Consider the following 15850-nt stretch of genomic DNA (forward strand, 5'->3'; position numbering starts at 1 on the left):
GTGTCTTTTCACAGAGTTAGGGAGATCACCGAAGTGAAGTGTTGGTGTCTCCTGAGAGTTTTATTTGTGTCCACTATGAATGTTCTGAAGCAACTGATTTTCTAGTTGTTGCAACAGTTGCAAACTAGTTTACAGAGTGTGGCTAACGGTAGCTGATCCAGCACAACCAGCTTTTGGTCTTTACAGGTTAACCTCCACATGCCTGTTCTGGTTACACATTACTCTGGTAAAGATAACCAGACAGCCTAGTGTTAGACTTTATCTTAATTGCACACATCCCTGGTGTCCACACTTATTTATTGTCTGATTTTAGTTTAATCGCTGATACATAACAGTAATCTTCAAGCAGCACATTTAAAGTCCTTTGTGTGGTTTTATCAGATTTCAAAGACAAGTTGGACAATAACTTACAAAGACACAGATCTGTTCAAAATCAAACTTCTCTAATACATGTATCAGTTAGATAGCCTCAGTTATGTTATTGTTGTAGTTTCACCAAAGCTACATACACATTTCTTATGGACCTCCTGTCTTGCAGTGTGGTATACCTGCCTTCCTCTCCTCAACCCCCTTACTCAGACATGACAAAGCTAGTCCATGTGGCCTCCAGTCTACCCCCTAATCCAGCTATATAATTACAAATACCTCTCTCTAGCAAATACACAGGAGGCTGGAGGTGGGTGGAGATAGAAATCAGATTAGGATGTCTTTTAGCTTCATCAAGTGTTTCCCTGTCAGGGACAAAATAAAAACACTTAAACAGTGCATGGACACACAAACACCAGAGCACATTGTTTCTCCCAGCACACTGACACAAACAACCTTAAGAACTAAACAAAGGATGGAGAAGAAGGAGATAAAATTAATAAATAATTCTGTTCGACAGCGCACCGACAGTTTGATGATGATTGTCGGCGGCGCTGATTGACCGATAAACGCATGCAAATCAAAACCTTTCTCTGACTACCATTTAAATTGCTGTTTATCTCTCCCACTGGGATGGAGCGAAGGAGGAGTTCCCAATCACCCAGCCGTCCATGCTTGAAGCCTCTGGAGGGAAGAGAAAAAAAGAGAGTGGGAGGCTTAAGTAAACAGAAGAGAACAAATGAGCTCTGTGACGGCTCAGCAAGCACTGCCTCCCTCCTCGCCTGTCTGAATGCCCGGCCTTTGTTGATGGCTGAATAGGGGGCTAAATATCCCTTGAAATCAGAGCCAGAACCACCTCTCTGGATGCTATATTCTGAGGCTGCAGCCTTTCATATGCAAATAGAAACTGGGTCAGGATTGGTTTTACCCCAATGCTCGGTGTGCTAAAATGGACATCACATTTGGGGTCAGGGGATGAGTAATGGGGCAGTATTTGAGTTTCTCATCTTCAGTTAGCTTTTGGAGTCTTTGGTTGGCCTTTGGGTTTGAGCTCTGTGTGCTTATCCCTGCTGCTTTGACAAGATCGCTTTTTTTCTAAAGAGAGGAGACCAGATGGTGTCCTATGAACTGGTGTTTAGCATGGCAGGAAGAAGGGTTTGGGGTGAGAGTAATGCTTGGTTACAATTCACTGAAGGATTAGTGCCTGTGTGTGTGAGGGTGTGTGTGTTTGATGAGGACATATCTGTCTGTGTGTGGCTTGGCAACCCATTCATTAGGACCTAAATCACCAACTAATACCCTCTGAATTCCCTAAATGGGTTGGGACCTCAGAGCACAAGCACTATCTGTGGTGACTTTGCACTGATGTTGTTAACGCCAGCCAACATTCACACTGAATACACACACAAGCTTAGATACAACCCCAACGGAGGTATAGTGCTCCCACCCACCATAAAAACCCTGATATGTGCTAAGAATGTTGAATGTTTTTTGATCTACTATGACTGCGTGCGCAAACGATAACAAGTGCAAAAGTGGTGCGGATCGCCTTTAAATTAGGATTTTGCCTGTGCTATCGGCTGTCACCATGGAGAGTTTGAGAGAACAGAGTAGCATTAAGCCATAAATGAAGTTTGAAGCCATGGAGTTGGAGGTCTTTGTGGAGGAGGCAAATAAACACATCGGTGAACTCCAGCAGAGACATCTCAGCATTGCCAGAAGAAACGCGATTTGGGAGGCCATCTGTGAAAAGGTGAATGCTGTGGGAAAAAACAGATCTGCCGATGAACTAAACGCATCTACTCTACTCCAAAACACAATCAGTGTTTTGATGGAGTTTAGAGAGCAGTTTGATGAGGCTAAGTCTGCCACTCTTGCACTAGCTACTTAATTGGGAAGTCAATTGCAGTTTTGAAACAACCAGGGCCAGAAAAGTTAGGCGTCACTTTGATGAAGACAGCCGCCTCAATGACGCAGAGAGCAATGTTTGAGTGAACGTTTTTAATGCCTGTCTGATATCATCATCCAGCAACTGTCCCAAAGATTCATCAGCTTATATGGAACTGTGAACATGTTTGAGGGCATGTCATGTTATCTATTGAGAATGACAGAGCAAAGAAAATGGACATACAGCGCATCATGGACAAGTCTGTGGAGCTTAAGGCTCGTCCAAACAGTGGTGAGTAGGCCGAGTAGGACATTGATTTTTTGTTTGTATGTGAACTTGTGGGTCGCTGTGTCAAATTTACTAAACTTTATAGCTATTGATACAGTGACCTACTGTGCTCTCATTAATTGAAATAGTTAAAGTGGGTGTCAGAATGATGCGGTCACTATCCGTGGTGCTGAACTGCTTTGAATTTGTGTTGTTTTATCTATCTATTTTTGTGGTTCTCTCGGTTTGTTAGACTTCATGTCCGTTTGATTGACTTCAAAATGACATAACTGTTTGTAAAATATGTAGTAATGCTTGTAAAGCCCGCTGTTGCGGGCTTGTTGTAAAGTGGTGTTATGATGAGCTTTACAGTGACCGCAGCCATGTGTGCATAACGCTGTGTCAGTTTGCACCTGCCTTTCAAACGTGCTAAATATACACGCAAAAACAGCGCCCGCTATCTGCATTCTGTATTCTGCATATTCATGAAGGCAAACACGCTAAATGGATAGCGAATGCTATTTTGCTCATTTGACAGACGCAATCCTCGGTGCTCCCGGTTAGTACATCAGCTTTACGCACGCTATCAAGTTTGCACGTGTTTTTATACACGCAAACCTCTAGTAGATCGGGCCCAGAGTGTAAATCAGTGAGCACCTCCAGAGTGAAAGTGGGGATCATCCTGAGCAAACAGGACTGAAGGCAGAATGAATGCACAACTGTTGAGTACAATTGATTAGGAACAAATCATCTGTACCACAAGGTTTAATGATGATTAGAAATTAGGTTGAATTAAAGTGGTGTCCAAATTCAAGCCAGAATTCACCATTTTAGCTGTTTCAGAAATATGAGATCACAAAAAGAGATTTCTTTGATACATTACTTTTTTCAAAACGAGAAGCAATCTTTCAGCACATGTTTTTTTTCAAAAGAGAAACTCATAATATCTTCAGATTGGTAGATGTCATGGAAAAAAAGACCCTTACAATTTTCAGCAGCCTTGAAGTGTCCTTGACTGGCACTCAGCGGTTTACTTAAGAGCAGTCGGAACATTGGCTTTTGTCTGTGTCAGAAATGAGGGCAATTACCTGTGCCTCTTACAATGCTCACTGCCGTCTGTAATCTTTCTGAGGAGAGGCTGAAAGGAAAATATGAGTGCTAACATAAGTACTTCTCGACTCCATCAAGAGTTGAAGAACAGGGTTTCTTATGGGTGTGGTCAAAGTAGAATAATAGAGGTCATCAGGTGAAGGTGTTCCTCACCTGAGGAAATAAAGATGGATGCTTTCATCTCTCTGTAAATCCTTCTGAGGCTTCATGTGGAAGATTTTCATCAACATGTCAGTTGCTTCGGGGTTGCATTACTGTAAGCATATTAGAAAACATCTGCAATATTACGACAAGGAGTCCAGTGTATTACTTATGCTAACCTTAAACCAAATAACTTTTCAAGCAATTTCACTGACACAGACAAATTTCAAAAGTAAGTATACAGAAGAAACATTTCTGGCATACTACAGCATCTCAATGCTTTGGAGTAAGACAAGGCATAGCTTGAGCACTCCCTCAGTAAGTGAGGGATATATTTGTCTCACACTGAAAGGGCTGCCCTACTATAACAATCTTAAACCATAAACACAATATCAATCTTAATAAATATTTAACAAATCAATAATTGCCCACCAGAGGTCGATTTGGACGTCATTTATTAATTTAAATGTGGTTGTTTCTTCTGTTAAAATGATCCTTTACACTTGATAGCTTAATTTATTATCTATTGAATTATTTGCTCACATATAAGGTTGCATAATATCTGATATACAAAAGAAATAAGAAGGGTGTGTCAGGAGAGGTCAAGAAGCCATGAGGCTTATACAGAAGGACCTCCCCTTTCACAAGAGGAACATCAATGTTTTCTAAATGCCTAAAATGAGAAATATCGTCACCACAAAAAAAAAATGTATATATAGAAAAAAAACTACAGCAGAAATGATTTAATGTCACTTTATTTAGTGAAGGCTGGATCTCTTAGCGTGATTGTTCCTGTTAATTAAGAATATTTTGTCACTGCATAGAAAACCTGAACAGTTTCACTGTTTTTTCTCTCCATTAGCTTGTCAGTAGTGTGTGTGTGTGTGTGTGTGTGTGTGTGTGTGTGTGTGTGTGTGTGTGTGTGTGTGTGTGTGTGTGTGTGTGTGTGTGTGTGTGTGTATGTGTGTGTGTGTGTGTGTGTGTGTGTGTGTGTGTGTGAGAGAGAATGTGGGATCATCATGCTCTCAGATTGTGAATCATTATTTTAATACTAGAAGCACAAATTAAAACATCTCAGTTTGTTGCTATTCCTGACTCTGCCTCTTAATCAAAGCTGAGTGGCAGATTTGAATTAATTTGCATCCTGAGTGAAGGAAACGGAGCTCAGAGATAAACACATGTTGACACGAGACGACGCTCAGCAGACTCTTTTAAACACCACACACAGTTTACTGTCAGATATAATTCAAGTCATACTGAGATGTTACTATACACTCGGATACATGCACGTACCGGCACATAAACACATTTAGAAACACCTGTAAGCTACATAGTGCCTGTGTGCATCGAATTAAAGGGAAATACAAAGTAACATGACAGTTGTGCTCCAGAATAACACAATAAAATTGAATTGATTTTAGTTAAAAGAAAGTCAGTTTGATAGACATGCTCATCTTGTTCTATAACGGCTTTGAATATCAGAAAGGATGTTATAAAGATTTATGTAAACTGTGAAACGCCAACAAACCAAAATATCGTAACTTCAGCTTCTTAATATACAAAGAACATCCGTTTTCCTATTTTCTCTGAGGGTCCATATTGTAGATGTTATTGACTTCATATATATAAACCCATATCCAGAAGTCGAAGCCACAGCCGCCACTCAGTGGTGGAGATGGTTGTCTCTCAAGCGATCCCGGGTCCTGCTGTACACATGCCAAAGTGTCCTTGGGCAAAACACTTAACCTCAAACTGCCTCTAGTGGCCGTGCCATCGGTGTGTGAAAGGGATCAGTTAATTGTGATGGGCCCTTTACATAGCAGCCTCTGCCATCAGTGTATGAAGGTGTTGTGAATGGTGACTGTAATGTAAAAGTGCTTTGAGTGGTCAGAGGACTAGAGAAAGCACTACACAAACACATTACATTTACCATTTTAGTCCAATTTATTTAAAACAGATCCAAATGCAAATTACGGTCACCCTGCTGCCATTGTTTTTACTCGTTATTAAAACATAACTTGGCCTAAATCACCTACTTCAAAGTTATGCCCGAATCTCAGGTATCTAAGCTAATTTTCAACTGATCAACCTTATTAAATCGAATGTTTTTGAATTAAATGAACATTGTTGTGCATCCATCAGTTAAACCTGGTGTTAGAATAAAAGCATTGTAGATATAGGTTATGATTGGGGCTTAATGAGGGTGGATGTTTATGTAATTGACTGGACGTAGAGAGAGTGTGCTGCAGGTGAAACTTCAACCATCCTAATAAGCCTCTACTAAGTTAAATCAAACCTTGACTTTATTTTAAATACTACAAGGGGTTAAGCCAAATGGGCTACATATATCCATTGATTTCACATACTACAACCAGAATCTAGTTACAAGTGGCCCAAAATAGAACCTTATAGAAGACTGGTTGTAAATAGAGTTAAAATTAGTGGCAACAGAATAAAAAATACACATTTAGCTTACCATTTCATCAATCTATGAATGTTAAAAAAATAAGGCTTTTTAAAGTGTGGAACATCAGAGTTTCTGAAGTGGCAGTAGTTTATCTCACTCATTAATCTGTGGTATCATGTGATCAGATCTCATATCTCTTAACATCTCATCCGAGTACTTCTCTGACAAATCCAAGCACACTCCAAAATTAAGCTCTTCATCATTTCTCCTCTGATCCCAGATCAGTCTTCTGCAGCACAGTAATGAGCACATTGTTTGTCCCTGCTTTACCGTGTGTTAGCTCTGTGATGAGTCTATATTCATACTCTGTGAAAGCTGTGGTTTGTTGTGTTTAAACACACAGTGTGGCATGTTGGCAGCATACTTAGCTGTGATGACTTAGATTCAAGTAGTTATATTTTTAGATAAGAAGTTAAAGTTAATCCATTTTGTCTGATACACTGCATGGTTAAAATAATATGAAGGCCTGTTTTGTGTGCTGTTTTTGGTTTTTGAAGAGTCTTTGTTCTTCTGGTAAAAAGTCATGCTAATGTTCAGTACATTCATTTATTTTATTACCCGGCTTTCTTACTGATCTTCCGGTTATGTAAGAAGCTTGATTCTGATTGGTCAAAACCCCTTGATAGCGGTTATTAACTTTCACTAACATGAGCAACACCAGAGACAAACTGATCACACGTCATGTCAAATCAATCTGCGGAAAAGAGTTCCGGCACATTTAGCTTCTGCTTGTTGACACCACAGACCGTAAGGTGAGGTAAAACCGCTAGCATCTGTTAGCCTCATATTTGTAAGCAATGTGGCTTAAACGTTAGCTTCCGTTAGCATGCTAAATCGGCAGGCTAAGGACATCTACATATTGGATCCTGTCCAGCAATATTATCAGCTAAGCAGGTGAGAGAAACTTTAGGTTACCGGTCTCTACAAAGAAACTTAAACCATGAGTGGTTGTGATGATAGCAGCAGGGTTCAAAGTTGTGACATTTGTTTCTTTTTTAAAGTTGTGTGAACCGCAGAGCTCAGAGAAGAAGGAGAGCTGAATGAGGACAGTTTCATGTTCAATCCACCACAACAGGCAGATAAGAATCCATCACCATGGAACGCTGACTGCTGTGGAATCACTGGGACTATTTTTAAAAACTGTGTACATAAATCACATTAAATCAATAAAATGATCTTTTAATCAATGTTTTTTGACAACTTGTTTGTATTTAAAGTTAGTAGCCGGGTAATAAGCGTGATAATGTATGGTGAGCAGGTTGCCATGCGCTTCGCGTGGGGGACTACCCTGTCGGGATTCTTTTTCCCATAACAACCTGCAACCATACATTATCCCTTACTTAGAAAACAGTGTGCCCAAAAGTGGGAGAGGGACCTCTCCTCTCAGCATGTCAGAACCAACATGGACAAAGCCAGAGGGTCCACAAAAGAATATCTTTAGTAACTATCATAGACTGTATAATAAATGGACGAGGCCTCCGTGACGTCACCCATCTGTTTCTGAAGCGCTGTTTTAAGCCAATCGTCAGCGGGTGCCATATTGAAATGCTGAACAACCTAACTTCTGTCGAGCTAGTGTGAGGTAAAGAGGCAGATTTGAAGCTGGCTTTGAGCCCACTAGCTAACAGCGACAGTGTTCCTGCCAGTCAGTCAAGTCAGCTGTGCCTCTTACTATGCAAAACTCATAGTTAGTCAGCGAAATTAGCTATTCAGACCCAAGCTGTTTTTTAATCAGGCTGTAAACATGTGTATTTATTTCTTTTTGCTGTAAAGATCAGCTTTTTGGAAATGCTGTGTTTGTGGTTTCCAGTTCTTCCGGAGCCAGCCTCAAGCGGACACTCGAGAAACTGTAGTTTTTAGCACTTCCGTATTGGCTTAATTTCTCGTGGCTGTAGGTTGCTGCTTGGTAAATATACAAGGTCCACTTTCTTTTCATGAATACACGAGGAGATCATTACGCTTCTTTCAGAGCGATCTCTGCTGTTGAATATGATAAGTCTCTTACACCTATCTGTGACTGACGGATAATTTGATCGAATTTCTCCTCTTAGGTCATGAAGCATGATCAAGGTCTGTTAAAAAAAAGTTCTTATAATAATCTTGAGAACCTTGAGACTGAGTAAGCAGACCGTGCATGTAAAATAATAATCACACTTTCATGCCTTCAAAGTCAAGGATGGCTCTCCTTGCTGGTACATGAAATTGTCAAAGGCTCCTCTGAGTTTGGTATGGAAACACATGACTGCACAGAGCCTGGACCTCATATCCATCACATGTTTGGGATGAACAGGATCACAACAAGCAAGGAAAGCCTTATTGCCCAACATCAGTATCCAAACTCACTGAATGGCTGATTGAGAAGCCTCTGGTATCTGTTGGCCCAGACCTCAGATCCAGAGGGCCATAACAAACAATTGCTGTTTGAGGACTTGGGAATTCCAACCCCTGCAGCCAGAGGAGTGAAAGCTGTTATTCAGTAGTAGCATTTTAATACCCAGTGTTGTTTAGTCCTCATACTTTTTGTTCTGCAGTGTGATGATGTCTGGATCATCCTGCCTGCTCAGCTTTCAGACAGCAGGCCGTCTCATGAAGAAGTCAATAATTTGATCCATGGATGTGGAGGTGATAGAGGTTGGAGGCCTTGGCAGTTTGTCAAGTGATTTGTGTGTGTTAAGTATTTAACTGGTAAACTACGTCAACCCCCCTCCTGTACAGACACAAACACGATCTCTGTCTTCCTTTCTTTGCTGTCCACTGATACACAGACACACACACACACACACACACACACACACACACACACACACACACACACACACACACACACACTATTGCTCTCCCACACTATGCTTCTCTCTGACACACAGAGACACACAAAGCCCTTCTTCCTGAGGACAATAGCTGTGCAGTGAGGTGAGACTGCAGGAGGAAAAAGCATTTATCCGAGCGGAGTAGTGCTGATGACCCTCCCTGCTGGCTTTCTCTTGCTCTCTTTCTCCCTCGGGGCGAACACAGGAAGCTTTTCTGTCGGCAGGACAGAGTCAGAGAAGGGGGGGGGGTCAGTGAGGGGAGGACTGCAGGGTTAGCAGCAGGCGAACCGCTGTCACACCACACACAGCTTTTTCAGTACACAGGCTGTACTTTTGACATGTGTCTACTGACATTACCCATGATGCTGCCCTCCTCCCCCTCTCCCCTGGCTAGGGTTGTCTCCTCGCCTCACAGGGGTAATGGTGTGTGAGACAGGTCGAGAGAGGGAGAGGGAATATGCTGTGCCTCTATGTGTGTGTGAGAGACAGAGGGGAAAACTCAGACTCAGGTTAGTAAGAGAGAGGAAGAGCTTTTTTCTTCTGCTGTTCAAGAAACTTCCAGTTTGATTGTTTTGCTTTTGTGAGTTTTCTCACAAGCAGAATACAAATAGTGCATTTCAGGTTATAAGTTTGTGTTTAGACTAGGCCAACAGCGCCCCATATTAGCTAGTTTTCTTTCTAGTGTCCTCTTAGAGCTGGAGTGAGTTGCGGTTTTTATGACTATTCTGAAGTTTTATAAAGCTGTGGAAGGTGCTACTACGTTCAGACGTGGGAGCTTGCATGTTAACAGGTAACTCAAGAAAGGCTGCAACTTGCTATCATTATCTAGTCAATGGTTACTGAAACAACTTATCAATTAAACATTCAATAAATTGCACAATTATTCAATTGCTCTTATCTACCAGCTTTTATATTGAACAGTACTCCTTTAAACTCTGAATATACTCTAAATAATCTTCATTTAAAGATTTCAAGTTGAAGGACTGAAAATATGAAACTCACACAGTAGTAACTGTGGACTGTTGAGTTTATTGTCCAGCTGATGTTTAAACAAGAGACGCTCTCATGACTAAGTATCATTTGGCATCAAGTTAAACCAAACCTAGTTAGATGACTAAATAAGGTGACATAAGGAACTTTATGATGTGTTCAAGGTCAGGTCAGTATAGTGACTATGAGGCAAAGGCAAAAACAACAGCATGATGATGTGTTTAAGTATGACATCAAGAAAAATCAAATAAAGCAAATATTCAGATTAAAATACACTCATTATGTCCTATTAACTGAAAACATGACTGTCTCTCCATCAAATAATAGAAAAGTATTGATAATATGGAACTGATAAAGACTCAGATTGTCGAGGAATTACAATAAAGGTATCAGTATCAATACTAGTCAGTGACCCCAATCCCTACACCTTATATCCATTGTTGACCTTTGATCCGACCTTGAGGCCTACGTTTTTATTGTTCATCCAGGAAGATGAATTGGAACTTTTAGTAAAAATGCAGTCTCTGCTCAAATGGCTCATTGTTTTGACTAAATCCAAGGTGGAGGATGATATCCCTGAAGAGACCCTTAATATAGCTTTGAATGGACAAGCTTCTTTATAAGTATTTAATTCATCAGTTCTAAACAGCTACAATGTTTCTGTGTCTCAGTGTTCAGCTTAATGCACATCAGGCAGAAATGTGCTCAGATTTTTAGATTATAGGTATTCCTGGATAGCATAGATGTTTTTATTCTTGATTGAAAGATTGTTACTAAAATAAAGTTTGAAAATAAACATGCCATCCTTTGCGAAGCATAGCGGTGTAAATCATCAGTGACAGACTTGGCTGATTATCTGATTGGTCTCACAGACTCAATCCAGTTTCAAAGCAGCCTTTTACTCAGTCTGATGTTTTGACCGCTGCTTTGAATTCCTGTTGGTTGGACTCTCCCACCTCCGCTCAGCTCACACACTGAATGAACAGTTTCCCCTTGCGCCTCTCGCTTTGCATAAAGCCCATAGAAATCCCAGGAACAGGCTCACACTCATTTGCCTGTCACATTAACTCGACACCTCACTTCAACCACTGTGACCCCCCCAAACAAATGACCTGTTCATATAGCACAAAGCATGCTGCCTCTCTGACAGGTTTCCGGCTTCATTTCACTTCTCCCCCTTTACAATGACCCCCTCTAACCTCCTCTTCCTCTTCTTTGTGTTTGTTTTCTTTCAGAAGTTCGTCACTTTACGTCATTACTTCACTTTTAAACTACACAGACATATTTTCAAAGTATGTGTAATTAAATGTAAAAAAAAATTATTGGCTTTAAAAACAGGCCTTTACTGCACATCCTCTGTTACTTTGTTGAGCCAGTTCAATTGTCCAGCTTAATTAAGGAGTGTGGCTCTGATTGTTAATAATCACAATACAGTTTATAATGGGAACAATAGAATAATAATTACGTATGGACAGGGCGTGTCTGTCAGTCAGAAGACTTCTGTTAGGGCTGCTTTAATGTGTCCTCACACATCAATCTTCTGATTTCCCTTCTCTCTCCTCAACTTTCTCTCCTTCAAGCAGTGTTAAGAGCTTCTGGACACGCCTTCACCAAACCGCAACATGCACTAACCTTTGCAGCTTTTATCAAATAAGCATTTATAAAGCATTTCAAATTAAATTGACTTATTTTTCTGCTTCACTCTAAAATTCTAAAATAAATATACAATGACCTTTTTATCTGTTTCAGTCGTATTTATATAGAGGTAACAACATCTTTACATCTTTAATAAAAAAATGATGTGAATTTAAGTAAGAAATCAGTATGCTTAGTCCATTGTTGTGTGCACTGGAAACTAAAACATGCATGAAATGACACAGACATTAATCCTCTGAAAACACCTTCAGGCAGGGGTGAGTCTATGAACATGACTTCAGTTGACGTTAGTTATATGACAGTTGCTGTGTGAGGTTACAGGATACATAACGACCACAGAGACATGTTTACCTACTGCCATGTGATGCCGGTAACTCTGGGCCTCTTGGGTTTAATGTGTGACTCAGATGTTACACACGTCCACATGAATAGATGAATCTGAAACTAGAGTGTTTGCTTGCTAAGAAGTGTTGTGGTTATCAGAGGTATAATAAGTAAGCACTAATCACAAAAAACAGTGTGTATGCACGCACAATACACACACACTGCTGTAGTAAATAATCTGAGTAACTGAGGGTTTAGATTGTACACACGTAGTCAGTAGGGCATCAATAGATTTCTCATGTGTACTTGAGTCTGTTTCTTTATATAGTCCAACACATTTTTATTGACATTTTAAAATAGTTTTCTCTTTATAGTAAATAATATCCTACCATCATAGAAACATTCATAACACAGCTTGTGTTTTAACCCACCTAAGTGCCATCACCTGGCCTTAAACAACAGAATGCCTTTGTCTTTAGCTGATGGTTTCTTGACCTCTTCACCAGACAATCATTCACTTAATTTCTCTGCAATTTCCCGCTGAACAGTGCTGCATTTGTAGGTATCAACAGCATAGGATTTTATAAAATCATCAATAGATCACCTAATATGAGACGTTTACACATCATTCAGATTAACCCATCCAGTATTAACCTGAGGATGATAATTGATACCGTAATATTGATAATAATTCCTCATTGTTTTTCACTAGCACAATGTTTTACTGAACAGTTTTCCTCTCAGTCTCCTCTAAGTGGCACTTTTGCCCTCTGATCCTAATTATCTGTAAGAACGTCCTGGTTACAGCTCACACTGATGGAGGAGGAAGGAAGGAAGTTTATAATCGTGTTCAATTAGTGCTCCTTCACATTTTATCCCAGCCCTTGCACTGGGCTAATTACTCATTTGTACCAATTATTTGCTTTGCTGAGCTTGTTAACCCCCATGTTCACCTTGGCAGTTAGAGCGATTTCTGTGAGGAACGTTTCACAGTTTCTCTTGTTCACTTTTCAACAAATGAATCTAAGCTTTCCATTGCCATTGTAACCGATGTTCCTCTGTCTGCCACTGCCTATAACATAGCAGACACATAGTAGATTGTGCATTCCAGTCAATACTTATTCTCTCGTCAGAAAGGATCCAATTTGACCTCATATGAAGATCACAATCTTACTCACGAATCAATATCCAAGGGGATTAACTCCACCACATCATGTGCATTTCTCTGTTACAAAAGGCAAAAAAATAAAGAAAGAATAAAGCATGTTTGTCTTCTTTGTTGTTTCCACCTCCTCAGTAAGAGTGGGTGATAGAGGAGTCGGTCGATCCTGCACTCAGGGTTTGTTTGTTTGTTTATATCGTGCATCTTATTGATGAAATCTTCACCCTTTGGGAAATGCTCAAAACTATTACAAAAAGATGTGAAAGCCGGACAGAATATTTAACTGATAGTCATCAAACTTTGAAGAGTCAAATAGTTAAAAAATAATCAAAGATGACTTCAATTCATCAAGCTATCAGGGTGTTAAAATAACTGCTACTTTGAGGGAAAGAGGAACACATTTTCATGTGTTATGGAAAGTCAAGCTTTAGTTAATTTCGATCAAAACATCAGCAAGGCAGCTTATAATGTCTTACCAAGGTTTCCAATGTATTTGTTCCCAGCAGAGATGTGTCGTCTTTTCATTTGAGTTGGAAAGAATATCGCTGACTGTCCAAAACGTTGACATCTCAGCAGCTTGATTATATTTAAGTAGGTTTAAACATTGATGGTGTGCTCTAAAGCTAGCATATACAGTAACTAAGGAGTTTGATTAGCATTAGCTGGCAATGCTAACACAAGCCAATCTAGTTACATATGCTGTGTTGTTGTTTTTTTTATTAATGAGGTGTTTCGTTGAAATTCTAACAATAAAGACATGAGGCTGAGTGAGAGATGCTCCTTCATTGTTTGTTAAAAAATACCTTCACAATGACAGGTGATTACACCTTAAAGCTGGGGTTGGTAGTCAGATTTTGATACACTTTTTGTGATACTGGTTAGAATGATCTTTATGCCTCGATGGCAATCAATACATAATAAACACCAACCAATTCCAGTCATCAGGAGCCAGACGGGGTCCTGAGGAAATGTGACATTCAAATTCAGGCTAGTTTTCCGTGACTACCAACCCCAGCTTTAAGATAGAATATTTACAACCTTGTCTATTAAAATGACAGACTGTGAGGAAGTCTACCGCAGCCTCTGGTTCTGTATTAGTTTGTTTATGTTGTTAGCTACTTTTTTGGTCCATGTTTCCCTAAGAAAGGGAGACCTGGACAAGTAATGTTGTGTTTATAGAGGATATCAGGGATAGTAATGTTTTTATTTTGGTCCAGGAGATGTTTCACTCGAGAAAGAGGCAGAGTACTGTTACAATGAAGTCTTTAAACTTCAACTAGTATGACAGGTTTTCATGACTCTCAAAGTTTAAATAAAAAGTGTTTGATGAGGTCTCTCTAGATTCCACTACATGTGCCATGAAATATCTCAATGAGAATCACAATAAAGTTCCCTAAATGTACACGTCCCTCACATGATGAAACATGTAACAGGAGAAACATCATGTGGGTAATGTTAAAGTCAGATCCAGTCAGTTTGATAATTTTGCGAGGTTCCTCTTTTTTCATGGCACCTCCTTTACATACAGTCAACACAGCCATACTTGTTATTTGATGTACAGCCAGGGAGCTGTTAGCTTTCCACAGGAAGCCTCTACCCTGACATATTATTGATAAAAAAACAGTTTAAGCATTGTTCTCACTGGGCTGTGTGATCAAAGACCAGAGGAAAGGCCTTTATAGCAGTAAAAGCATTGAATTATACATAACAATATGAAAACTCAACACACACACACACGCACACACACTCACGAACATGCTCACACACACAAAGGCATCCTCTAATTTGAGCCCCTGATCCTGAGTGGGCTCTTGTGTCCGGCAGAGACTGATGAAAGCTTCTCATCTTAAGGACGGGTCAGAAGATGGAGCACGGCCTGAACGCTATCAAAGGAACCCAAATGACCTCTGGGAGCTGAAGCACCCGCGCTCTCTGCCTCCACACAAGCTCCCTTTAATCTCCACAAGCACTTGGTTATCCAGTGAGTGATGGAGAAAGGAAAGAGCTTCCCGCTTTTTATCTGCTCCTCTCTTAGAAAAAAGGAAGAAATGAAGAGAAACGCTCCTCTGTGTTTTACTTCAGGCTGCTTGGCTCAGCCCAGTTGATGAGCTTATATGAGCAGCTCCTGAAGAAGGAATACACTGAAAACAGAGAGATGTGGAGGGGTGTAGCTGCTGAAAATGGAAGGGAGAACTGTCGGAGTATGAAACCATGAAAGGCTGAGTCAGTGAGAAAAGAAAGATGGAGGAACAGAGAGAAAAGGTACATCATCTTCCTCTCCTGTCTGGACTAAAGGAGAGATGAAATCAGAGGACTGTTAGGTAAACAATAGCTGAACTTTTGCCTCTATGCTAAAATGGAAAGCAGAGATGTAGAGCATCATAGATCTTGTTCTCCTTCACAGTAAAAGCTCTTGACTGTTAGGAAAACGAAAACACTTTGCATCAGGTTGTTACAGCCAAGCCTTTAAGAGCGCAGAGAGATAGTCAGCCTTTAGCATACATGGACTTAAAATAATCAGTTTGGTGACCTATGGACTGAATTTTTAAAGTTATTTTTAACTATGTGTCTTGTTTCTGGCAGTAAATCTAATTTAGAAAACAGCCAAACAGCATAAACACAGAGATATATCTTTACCGTCTGTGTCGTCTTTTTACGTTAAGTCAAAT

Source organism: Notolabrus celidotus, chromosome 3 (assembly GCF_009762535.1).
Source record: "Notolabrus celidotus isolate fNotCel1 chromosome 3, fNotCel1.pri, whole genome shotgun sequence".
In the NCBI taxonomy this organism is placed as follows: domain Eukaryota; kingdom Metazoa; phylum Chordata; class Actinopteri; order Labriformes; family Labridae; genus Notolabrus; species Notolabrus celidotus.